Source organism: Mesoplodon mirus (genome assembly GCF_964341445.2).
Source record: "Mesoplodon mirus genome assembly, chromosome: 1".
Classification (NCBI taxonomy): domain Eukaryota; kingdom Metazoa; phylum Chordata; class Mammalia; order Artiodactyla; family Ziphiidae; genus Mesoplodon; species Mesoplodon mirus.
The window spans coordinates 131,363,203-131,376,010 of NC_138976.1; positions in this window are offsets into that span (position 1 = coordinate 131,363,203).

Consider the following 12,808-nt stretch of genomic DNA (forward strand, 5'->3'; position numbering starts at 1 on the left):
GTGGTCACTGTCACGATGGAATTTGTCACTGTGAGCACTGTCACGATAGGCAAAGTCACGGTTTGCACTGTCCCCTTGGGCCCTGTCACAGTGAGCACTATCACTTTGCCGGTGGTGTCCATGGGCACTGCCACCATGGACACAACCAACTTGAGAATTATCACTATTTGTACTCTCAGCGTGGTCATGGTCAACAAGTGCACTACCACTATGCTCACTATGACCGTGAGCACTGTCACCATGGGCAACTTAACCATGGGCACTATCACCATGAGCACTATCACCATCGGCACTATCACTGTGATCACTATCACCATGGACACTATCATGGTGAGCACAGTTAACATGAGCATTGTAACAGTGAGCACTGTCACAATGGATAATGCAACCATGAGCCCAGTCACCGTGAGCACTGTCAGCATGGGTTGTCACCTTGTGCACTTTCAGCATGAGCACTGTCACCATGGGCACTATAAATATGTTCCAGTGCCACCGTTTGCATTACAACCATGTGCACTGTCACCTTGCACACTATCACCATGAACACTGTCACCATGAGTACTGTCATCATGGGCAATGGCACAGCCACCATCTGCAATCTTACCATGGTCACTATCACAGTGAGCACTGTCACCAATGGAACTACCAACATGGGCACTGTCATCATGAGCACTTTCACCATACGAACTGTCATCATGGGCACGATGAACTTGAGAATGCTCACAATGGGCACTGTCACCATGAGCATTGTCATCATAGGCAATGTCACCGTGAGAACTATCATCATGCGCACTGTCCACAAGGGCACTATCACATTGAGCTGTAACACCATGTGTACTGTCATCTTGGGCACAGTCACCATGGGCACACTCACCAAGTACACTATCACTATGCTCACTATTACTCTGAACACTGTCACCATGGGCACCGTAACCATGGGCACTATCATCGGGAGCATTATCAGCATTGGCACAACAGGCGTGATAACTGTCACCATGGGTCATATCACCGTGAGCACGGTTGCCATGGGCTCTGTCACGATGGGCAATGCCCCATTGGTACTCTCACCATGGGAACTGCCACCATGAGCACTGTCACCATGAGCACTGACACCACGAGCACTGCCACCGAGGGCACTGCAACCATGAGCACTCTCACCATGAGAACTGTTACTATGAGAAATGTAACCATGGGCAATTTCTCGATGAGTACTCTCACCATGGATATTTTCACCTTGGGCACTCTCAACGTAAACAGTATTACCATGAGCACTTTCACTGTGAGCCCTGTCACCATGGGCACTGTCACAGTGCAGAGTGTCACCATGAGCCATGTCACCATGGGAAATGTCACCGTGAGAAGTGTCACCATAGGCAATGTCACTATGGGCAATGTCACCATGGGAAATGCCATTTTGAGCACTGTCACCATGGGTACTGCCACCATGAGTACTGTCACCATGGGTACTGTCACCATAGGCAGTATCACCATGTGCACTGTCACCATGGGCACTATCACCATGACAACTCTCAGCATGAGCACTGTCACTGTGGGCACTGGCATCGTGAGCAATTCCACCATGGGCAATGTCACCATGGGCACTATCACTGTGAGCACTCTCAACATGAGCAAGTCACCATGAGCCCTGTCACCATGGGCAATGTCACCGTGAGTAGTGTCAACATAGGCAATGTCATCGTGGGCACTGTCACCATGAGCACCACTGTCACTGTCATTTTGAGCACTGTCACCAAGGGCACTGCAACCATGAGCACTGTCACCATGAGCACTGTCACCATTGCGAGTATCACCATGTGCACTGTCACCATGGGCACTATCACAATGAGAACTGTCAGCGTGGGCACTGTCACTGTTGGCAAGGGCACCGTGGGCACATCACCATGGGCAAAGTCACCATGGGCACTATCACTGTGAGCACTGTCAACATGAGCACGTCACCATGGGCACTGTCAACATGTGTACTATCTCGAAGGGCAATGTCACCATGAGCATAGTCAGGATGGGCAATTACACCAGGAGCACTGTCACCAAAGGCACTATCACCATGAGCAATGTCACTGTGGGCCGTGTCACAAGGGGCACTATCACCATGGTTAATGTTATCATTGGCACTTTCCCCGTGAGTACTGTCACCCTGGGCAATGTCATCATGGCACGGTCACTGTGAGCACTCTCTCCATGAGCACAGCCACTGTGAACACCATCACCATAATCACTGGCCTCATCGGTACTGTCACCATGAGCACTGCCACAATGAGCACTGTCAGCATGGGCACTGTCACAATGCGGAGTGTCACCATGAGCCATATCACCATGGGAAATGTCACTGTGAGAAGTGTCACCATAGGCAATGTCACCATGGGCAATGTCACCATGGGAAATGCCATTTTGAGCACTGTCACCATGGGTACTGCCACCATTAGTACTGTCACCATGAGTACTGTAACCATTGGCAGTATGACCATGTGCACTTTCACGATGGGCACTATCACCATGACAACTCTCAGCGTGAGCACTGTCACTGTGGGAACTGGCATTGTGTGCAATTCCACCATGGGCAATGTGACCATGGGCACTATCACTGTGAGCACTGTCAATATGAGCACGTCTACATGAGCCCTGTCACCATGAGCAATGTCACCGTGAGAAGTGTCACTATAGGCTTTGTCACCGTAGGCACTGTCACCATGGTCACTGCCACCACTGTCACTGTCATTTTGAGCACTGTCACCATGGGTACTGCAACCATGAGCACTGTCACCATGAGCACTGTCACCATTGCGAGTATCACCATGTGCACTGTCACCATGGGCACTATCACAATGAGAACTGTCAGTGTGGGCACTGTCACTGTTGGCAAGGGCACCGTGGTCACTTCCACCATGGGCAATGTCACCATGGGCACTATCACTGTGAGCACTGTAAACATGAGCACGTCACCATGGGCACTGTCAACATGGGTACTATCTCGAAGGGCAATGTCACCATGAGCATTGTCAGGATGGGCAATTTCACCAGGAGCACTGTCACCAAAGGCACTATCACCATGAGCAATGTCACTGTGGGCCGTGTCACCAGAGGCACTATCACCATGGTTAATGTTATCATTGGCACTTTCCCCGTGAGCATTGTCACCCTGGGCACTGTCATCATGGGCACGGTCACCGTGAGCACTATCTCCATGAGCACAGCCACTGTGAACACCATCACCATAATCACTGGCCTCATCGGTACTGTCACCATGAGCACTGCCACAATGAGCACTGTCAGCATGGACACTACCCCCATGAGCACTGTCACTATGAGAACTGCTACCATGGGTATTTTCGCCATGAGTACTGTCACCCTGTGTATTGTCACCATTTGCACTGTCACCATGAGGACTATTACCGTGAGCACTATCAAAGTGAGATCTCTCACCATGGTCACTGTCACCATGGCACCTTGCACAATGGGGAATGTCAAAATGAGTGCTGTCACCATTGCCACTATCACCGTGAGCCTTCTCACTGTGGTCAGTGTCACCATGGGCACTGTCACCATGAGCACTGTCAGCATAGGCAATGTCACCGTGGTCAGTGTCACCATGAGCACTGTCACCATGGGCACGTTCACCAAGTACACTATCACTATGCTCACTATTACTCTGAACACTCTCAACATGGGCACTATCTCCGCGAGCATTATCAGCATCGGTACCGCAATCATGATTACTGTAACCATGGGTCATATTACCGTAAGCACAGATACTATGGGCACTGTCACCATGTGCACGGCCCCATCGGTACTCTCACCATGGGAACTGCCACCATGAGCACTGTTACCATGAGCACAGGCACCACGAGCACTGCCACCCAGGGCAGTGCCACCATGAGCACTGTCACTATAACTGTTGGTATGAGAATTGTAACCATGGGCCATTTCTCAATGAGTAATGTCACCATGTGTATTTTCACCTTGGGCACTCTCAACATAAACAGTATTACCATTAGCACTTTCACTGTGAGCACTGTCACCATGGGCACTGGCACAATGTGGTGTGTCACCATGAGCAATGTCACAATGGGAAATGTCACCGTGAGAAGTGTCACCATAGGCAATGTCACCATGGGCAATGTCACCATGGGAACTGCCATTTTGAGCACTGTCACCATGGGTGCTGCAACCATGAGTACTGTCACCATGAGTACTGTCACCATTGGCAGTATGACCATGTGCACTGTCACCATGGGCACTAACACCATGACAACTCTCAGCGTGAGCACTGTCACTGTGGGAACTGGCATTGTGTGCAATTCCACCATGGGCAATGTCACCATGGGCACTATCACTGCAAGCTCTGTCAATATGAGCACGTCTACATGAGCCCTGTCACCATGAGCAATGTCACCGTGAGAAGTGTCACTATAGGCAATGTCACCGTAGGCACTGTCACCATGGTCACTGCCACCACTGTCACTGTCATTTTGAGCACTGTAACCATGGGTACTGCAACCATGAGCACTGTCACCATGAGCAGTGTCAACATGGGCACTCATACAGTGGGCGCTGACACTGTGAGCACGGTCACCATGGGTACTGCCACCATGAGCAGTGTCTCTGTGAGTATTGTCAGCATGGGTTTTTACCGTGAGCACTGTCACCATGAGCCCTGTCACCATTTTTCAGTGCCACCATGTGCACTACCACCATGTGCACTCTCACCATGGGCACTATCAACGAGAACACTGTCACCGTAAGTACTGTCTTCATGGGCACTGTCACCAAGGGCACGGCCAACATGTGAACTTAACCATTGTCAGTATCACTGTTAGAAGTGTCACCATGGGAATTACCACCATAGGCACTGTCATCATGAGCACTTTCAGAATGGGAACTGTCACCATGGGCACTATCACCGTGAGGACTCTCACCATGGGAATTATCGCCATGGGCACTATCAGCACTAGAAGTGTCACCGTGGTCACTGTCACGATGGAATTTGTCACTGTGTGCACTGTCACGATAGGCAAAGTCACGGTTTGCTCTGTCCCCTTGGGCCCTGTCACAGTGAGCACTATCACTTTGACAGTGCTGTCCATGGGCACTGCCACCATGGACACTACCAACTTGAGAATTATCACCATTTGTACTCTCAGCGTGGTCATCGTCAACAAGTGCACTATCACTATGCTCACTATGACCGTGAGCTCTGTCACCATAGGCACTATCACTGTGATCACTATCACCATGGACACTATCATGGTGAGCACAGTTAACATGAGCATTGTAACTGTGAGCACTGTCACAATGGGTAATGCAACCATGAGCCCAGTCACCGTGAGCACTGTCAGCATGGGTTGTCACCTTGTGCACTGTCAGCATGAGCACTGTCACCATGGGCACTATAACTATTTTTCAGTACCGCCATATGCATTACAAACATGTGCACTGTCACCTTGTTCACAAACACCATGAGCACTGTCACCATGAGTACTGTCATCATGGGCAATGGCACAGCCAACATCTGAAATCTTACCATGGACACTATCACTGTGAGCTCTGTCACCAATGGAACTACCAACATGGGCACTGTCATCATGAGCACTTTCACCATACGAACTGTCACCATGGGCACGATGAACGTGAGAACGGTCACCATGGGCACTGTCACCATGAGCATTGTCACCATAGGCACTGTCACCGTGCGAACTGTCACCATGCGCAGGTTCAACAAGGGCACTATCACATGGAGCATTATCACCATGTGTACTGTCACCATAGGCACTGTCACCATGGGCACAGTCAACAAGTACACTATCACTATGCTCACTATTACTCTGAACACTGTCACCATGGGCACCTTAACCATGGGCACTAATTCCGGGAGCATTATCAGCATCGGTACCACAATCATGATAACTGTAACCATGGGTCATATAACCGTAAGCACGGTTACCATGGGCAATGTCACCAAGGGAAATGCCATTTTGAGCACTGTCACCATGGGTACTGCCACCATGAGCACTGTCACCATGAGCCCTGACACCACGAGCAGTGCCACCCAGGGCAGTACCACCATGAGCACTGTCACCATAACTGTTGCTATGAGAATTGTAACCATGGGCAATTTCTCAATGAATAATGTCACCATGTGTATTTTCACCTTGGGCACTCGCAACGTAAACAGTATTTCCATTAGCACTTTCACTGTGAGCACTGTCACCATGGGCACTGGCACAATGCGGTGTGTCACCGTGAGCCATGTCACCATGGGAAATGTCACCGTGAGAAGTGTCACCATAGGCAATGTCACCATGGGCAATGTCACCATGGGAAATGCCATTTTTTAGCACTGTCACCATGGGTACTGAAACCATGAGTACTGTCACCATTGGCAGTATGACCATGTGCACTGTCACCATGGGCACTATCACCATAACAACTCTCAGCGTGAGCACTGTCACTGTGGGAACTGGCATTGTGTGCAATTCCACCATGGGCAATGTCACCATGGGCACTATCACTGCAAGCACTGTCAATATGAGCACGTCAACATGAGCCCTGTCACCATGAGCAATGTCACCGTGAGAAGTGTCACTATAGGCAATGTCACCGTAGGCCCTGTCAGCATGATCACTGCCACCACTGTCACTGTCATTTTGAGCACTGTAACCATGGGTACTGCAACCATTAGCACTGTCACCATGAGCAGTGTCAACATTGCCACTCATACAGTGGGCGTTGTCACTGTGAGCACGGTCACCATGGGTACTGCCACCATGAGCAGTGTCTCTGTGAGTACTGTCAGCATGGGCTTTTACCGTGAGCACTGTCACCATGAGCAATGTCACCATTTTTCAGTGCCACCATGTGCACTACAACCATGTGCACTCTCACCATGGGCACTATCACCGAGAACACTGTCACGGTAAGTACTGTCTTCATGGGCACTGTCACCAAGGGCACGGCCAACATGTGAACTGTAACCATTGTCAGTATCACTGTGAGAAGTGTCACCATGGGAATTACCAACATAGGAACTGTCATCATGAGCACATTCAAAATGGGAACTGTCACCATGGACACTATCACCGTGAGGACTCTCACCATGGGAATGATCGCCAGGGGCACTAACACCTTGAGAATTATCACCATGAGTACTGTCACCATGGGTATTGTCACTATGGGCACTATCAGCATTAGAACTGTTACGGTGGTCACTGTCACGATGGAATTTGTCACTGTGAGCACTGTCACGATAGGCAAAGTCACGGTTTGCACTGTCCCCTTGGGCCCTGTCACAGTGAGCACTATGATTTTGATGGTGGTGGCCATGGGCAGTGCCACCATGGACACAACCAACTTGAGAATTATCACTATTTGTACTCTCAGCGTGGTCATGGTCAACAAGTGCACTACCAATATGCTCACTATGACTGTGAGCACTGTCACCATGGGCAACTTAACCATGGGCACTATCACCATGAGCACTATCACCATCGGCACTATCACTGTGATCACTATCACCATGGACAGTATCATGGTGAGCACAGTTAACATGAGCATTGTAACAGTGAGCACTGTCACAATGTGTCTTGCAACCATGAGCCCAGTCACCGTGAGCACTGTCAGCATGGGTTGTCACCTTGTGCATTGTCAGCATGAGCACTGTCACCATGGGCACTATAACTATTTTTCAGTGCCACCATGTGCATTACAACCATGTGCACTGTCACCTTGCACACTATCACCATGAGCACTGTCACCATGAGTACTGTCATCATGGGCAATGGCACAGCCACCATCTGCAATCTTACCATGGTCACTATCACTGTGAGCACTGTCACCAATGGAACTACCAACATGGGCACTGTCATCATGAGCACTTTCACCATACGAACTGTCACCATGGGCACGATGAACGTGAGAACGGTCACCATGGGCACTGTCACCATGAGCATTGTCATCATAGGCAATGTCACCGTGAGAACTATCATCATGCGCACTGTCCACAAGGGCACTACCACATTGAGCTGTAACACCATGTGTACTATCATCTTGGGCACAGTCCCCATGGGCACACTCACCAAGTACACTATCACTATGCTCACTATTACTCTGAACACTGTCCCCATGGGCACAGTAACCATGGGCACTATCACCGGGAGCATTATCAGCATCGGCACAACAGGCGTGATAACTGTCACCATGGGTCATAACACCGTGAGCACGGCTGCCATGGGCACTGTCACGATGGGCAATGCCTCATTGGTACTCTCACCATGGGAACTGCCACTGTGCTGCCATGAGCACTTTCACTGTGAGCACTGTCACCATGGGCACTGTCACAGTGCGGAGTGTCACCATGAGCCATGTCACCATGGGAAATGTCACCGTGAGAAGTGTCACCATAGGCAATGTCACCATGTGCAATGTCACCATGGGAAATGCCATTTTGAGCACTGTCACCATGGGTACTGCCACCATGAGTACTGTCACCATGAGCACTGACACCACGAGCAGTGCCACCCAGGGCAGTACCACCATGAGCACTGTCACCATAACTGTTGCTATGAGAATTGTAACCATGGGCAATTTCTCAATGAGTAATGTCACCATGTGTATTTTGACCTTGGCATCGTGAGGAATTCCACCATGGGCAATGTCACCATGGGCACTATCACTGTGAGGACTCTCAACATGAGCACGTCAACATAAGCCCTGTCACCATGGGCAATGTCATGATGAGAAGTGTCACCATAGGCAATGTCATCGGGGGCACTGTCACCATGATCACTGCCACCACTGTCACTGTCATTTTGAGCACTGTCACCAAGGGCACTGCAACTATGAGCACTGTCACCATGAGCACTGTCACCATTGCGAGTATCACCATGTGCACTGTCACCATGGGCACTATCACAATGAGAACTGTCAGCGTGGGCACTGTCACTGTTGGCAAGGGCACCGTGGGCACATCCACCATGGGCAAAGTCACCATGGGCACTATCACTGTGAGCACTGTCAACATGAGCACGTCACCATGGGCACTGTCAACATGTGTACTATCTCGAAGGGCAATGTCACCATGAGCGTTGTCAGGATGGGCAATTACACCAGGAGCACTGTCACCAAAGGCACTATCACCATGAGCAATGTCACTGTGGGCCGTGTCACCAGGGGCACTATCACCATGGTTAATGTTATCATTGGCACTTTCCCGTGAGCACTGAAACCCTGGGCACTGTCATCATGGCACGGTCACCGTGAGCACTATCTCCATGAGCACAGCCACTGTGAACACCATCACCATAATCACTGGCCTCATCGGTACTGTCACCATGAGCAATGCCACAATGAGCACTGTCAGCATGGGCACTGTCACAATGCGGAGTGTCACCATGAGCCATATCACCATGGGAAATGTCACTGTGAGAAGTGTCACCATAGGCAATGTCACCATGGGCAATGTCACCATGGGAAATGCCATTTTGAGCACTGTCACCATGGGTACTGCCACCATTAGTACTGTCACCATGAGTACTGTAACCATTGGCAGTATGACCATGTGCACTTTCACGATGGGCACTATCACCATGACAACTCTCAGAGTGAGCACTGTCACTGTGGGAACTGGCATTGTGTGCAATTCCACCGTGGGCAATGTGACCATGGGCACTATCACTGTGAGCACTGTCAATATGAGCACGTCTACATGAGCCCTGTCACCATGAGCAATGTCACCGTGAGAAGTGTCACTATAGGCAATGTCACCGTAGGCACTGTCACCATGGTCACTGCCACCACTGTCACTGTCATTTTGAGCACTGTCACCATGGGTACTGCAACCATGAGCACTGTCACCATGAGCACTGTCACCATTGCGAGTATCACCATGTGCACTGTCACCATGGGCACTATCACAATGAGAACTGTCAGTGTGGGCACTGTCACTGTTGGCAAGGGCACCGTGGTCACTTCCACCATGGGCAATGTCACCATGGGCACTATCACTGTGAGCACTGTCAACATGAGCACGTCACCATGGGCACTGTCAACATGGGTACTATCTCGAAGGGCAATGTCACCATGAGCATTGTCAGGATGGGCAATTTCACCAGGAGCACTGTCACCAAAGGCACTATCACCATGAGCAATGTCACTGTGGGCCGTGTCACCAGAGGCACTATCACCATGGGTAATGTTATCATTGGCACATTCCCCGTGAGCATTGTCACCCTGGGCACTGTCATCATGGGCACGGTCACCGTGAGCACTATCTCCATGAGCACAGCCACTGTGAACACCATCACCATAATCACTGGCCTCATCGGTACTGTCACCATGAGCACTGCCACAATGAGCACTGTCAGCATGGGCACTACCCCCATGAGCACTGTCACTATGAGAACTGCTACCATGGGTATTTTCGCCATGAGTACTGTCACCCTGGGTATTGTCACCATTTGCACTGTCACCATGAGGACTATTACCGTGAGCACTATCAAAGTGAGATCTCTCACCATGGTCACTGTCACCATGGCACCTTGCACAATGGGGAATGTCAAAATGAGTGCTGTCACCATTGCCACTATCACCGTGAGCCTTCTCACTGTGGTCAGTGTCACCATGGGCACTGTCACCATGAGCACTGTCAGCATAGGCAATGTCACCGTGGTCAGTGTCACCATGAGCACTGTCAACATGGGCACTCATACAGTGGGCACTGTCACTGTGAGCAGTGTCACCTTGGGTACTGCCACCATGAGCAGTGTCTCTGTGAGTACTGTCAGCATGGGTTTTTACCGTGAGCACTGTCACCATGAGCCTTGTCTCAATTTTTCAGTGCCACCATGTGCACAACCACCATGTGCACTCTCTCCATGGGCACTCTCACAGAGAACACTATCTCCATAAGAACTGTCTTCCTGGGCACTGTCACCAAGGGCACGGCCATCATGTGAACTGTAACCAATGTCAGTATCACTGTGAGAAGTGTCACCATGGGAATTACCAACATAGGCACTGTCATCATGAGCACTTTCAGAATGGGAACTGTCACCATGGGCCCTATCAACGTGAGGACTCTCACCATGGGAATGATCGCCATGGGCACTATCAGCATTAGAACTGTCACCGTGGTGACTGTCATGATGGAATTTGTCACTGTGAGCACTGTCACGATAGGCAAAATCAGGGTTTGCACTGTCCCCTTGGGCCCTGTCACAGTGAGCACTATCACTTTGACGGTGGTGTCCATGGGCACTGCCACCATGGACACTACCAAATTGAGAATTATCACCATTTGTACTCTCAGCGTGGTCATGGCCAACAAGTGCACTATCAATATGCTCACTATGACCGTGAGCACTGTCACTATGGGCACCTTAATCATGGGCACTATTACCGTGAGCACTATCACCATCGGCACTATCACTGTGATCACTGTCACCATAGACACTATCATGGTGAGCACATTTAACATGAGCATTGTAACAGTGAGCACTGTCACAATGGGTAATGCAGCCATGAACCCAGTCACCGTGAGCACTGTCAGCATGGGTTGTCACCTTGTGCACTGTCAGCATAAGCACTGTCACCATGGGCACTATAACTATTTTTCAGTGCAACCATGTGCATTACAACCATGTGCACTGTCACCTTGGACACTATCACCATGAGCACTATCACCATGAGTAGTGTCATCATGGGCAATGGCACAGCCACCATCTGCAATCTTACCATGGTCACTATCACTGTGAGCACTGTCACCAATGGAACTACCAACATGGGCACTGTCATCATGAGCACTTTCACCATACGAACTGTCACCATGGGCACTATGAACGTGAGAACACTCACCATGGGCACTGTCACCATGAGCATTGTCACCATAGTCACTGTCACCGTGAGAACTGTCACCATGTGCAGGGTCAACAAGGGCACTATCACATGGAGCAGTATCACCATGTGTACTGTCACCATAGGCACTGTCACCATGGGCACGTTCACCAAGTACACTATCACTATGCTCACTATTACTCTGAACACTCTCAACATGGGCACTATCTCCGGGAGCATTATCAGCATCGGTACCGCAATCATGATTACTGTAACCATGGGTCATATTACCGTAAGCACGGATACTATGGGCACTGTCACCATGTGCACGGCCCCATCGGTACTCTCACCATGGGAACTGCCACCATGAGCACTGTCACCATGAGCACTGGCACCACGAGCACTGCCACCCAGGGCAGTGCCACCATGAGCACTGTCACCATAACTGTTGGTATGAGAATTGTAACCATGGGCCATTTCTCAATGAGTGATGTCACCATGTGTATTTTCACCTTGGGCACTCTCAACATAAACAGTATTACCATTAGCACTTTCACTGTGAGCACTGTCACCATGGGCACTGGCACAATGTCGTGTGTCACCATGAGCAATGTCACAATGGGAAATGTCACCGTGAGAAGTGTCACCATAGGCAAGGTCACCATGGGCAATGTCACCATGGGAACTGCCATTTTGAGCACTGTCACCATGGGTGCTGCAACCATGAGTACTGTCACCATGAGTACTGTCACCATTGGCTGTATGACCATGTGCACTGTCACCATGGGCACTATCACCATGACAACTCTCAGCGTGAGCACTGTCACTGTGGGAACTGGCATTGTGTGCAATTCCACCATGGGCAATGTCACCATGGGCACTATCACTGCAAGCTCTGTCAATATGAGCACGTCTACATGAACCCTGTCACCATGAGCAATGTCACCGTGAGAAGTGTCACTAT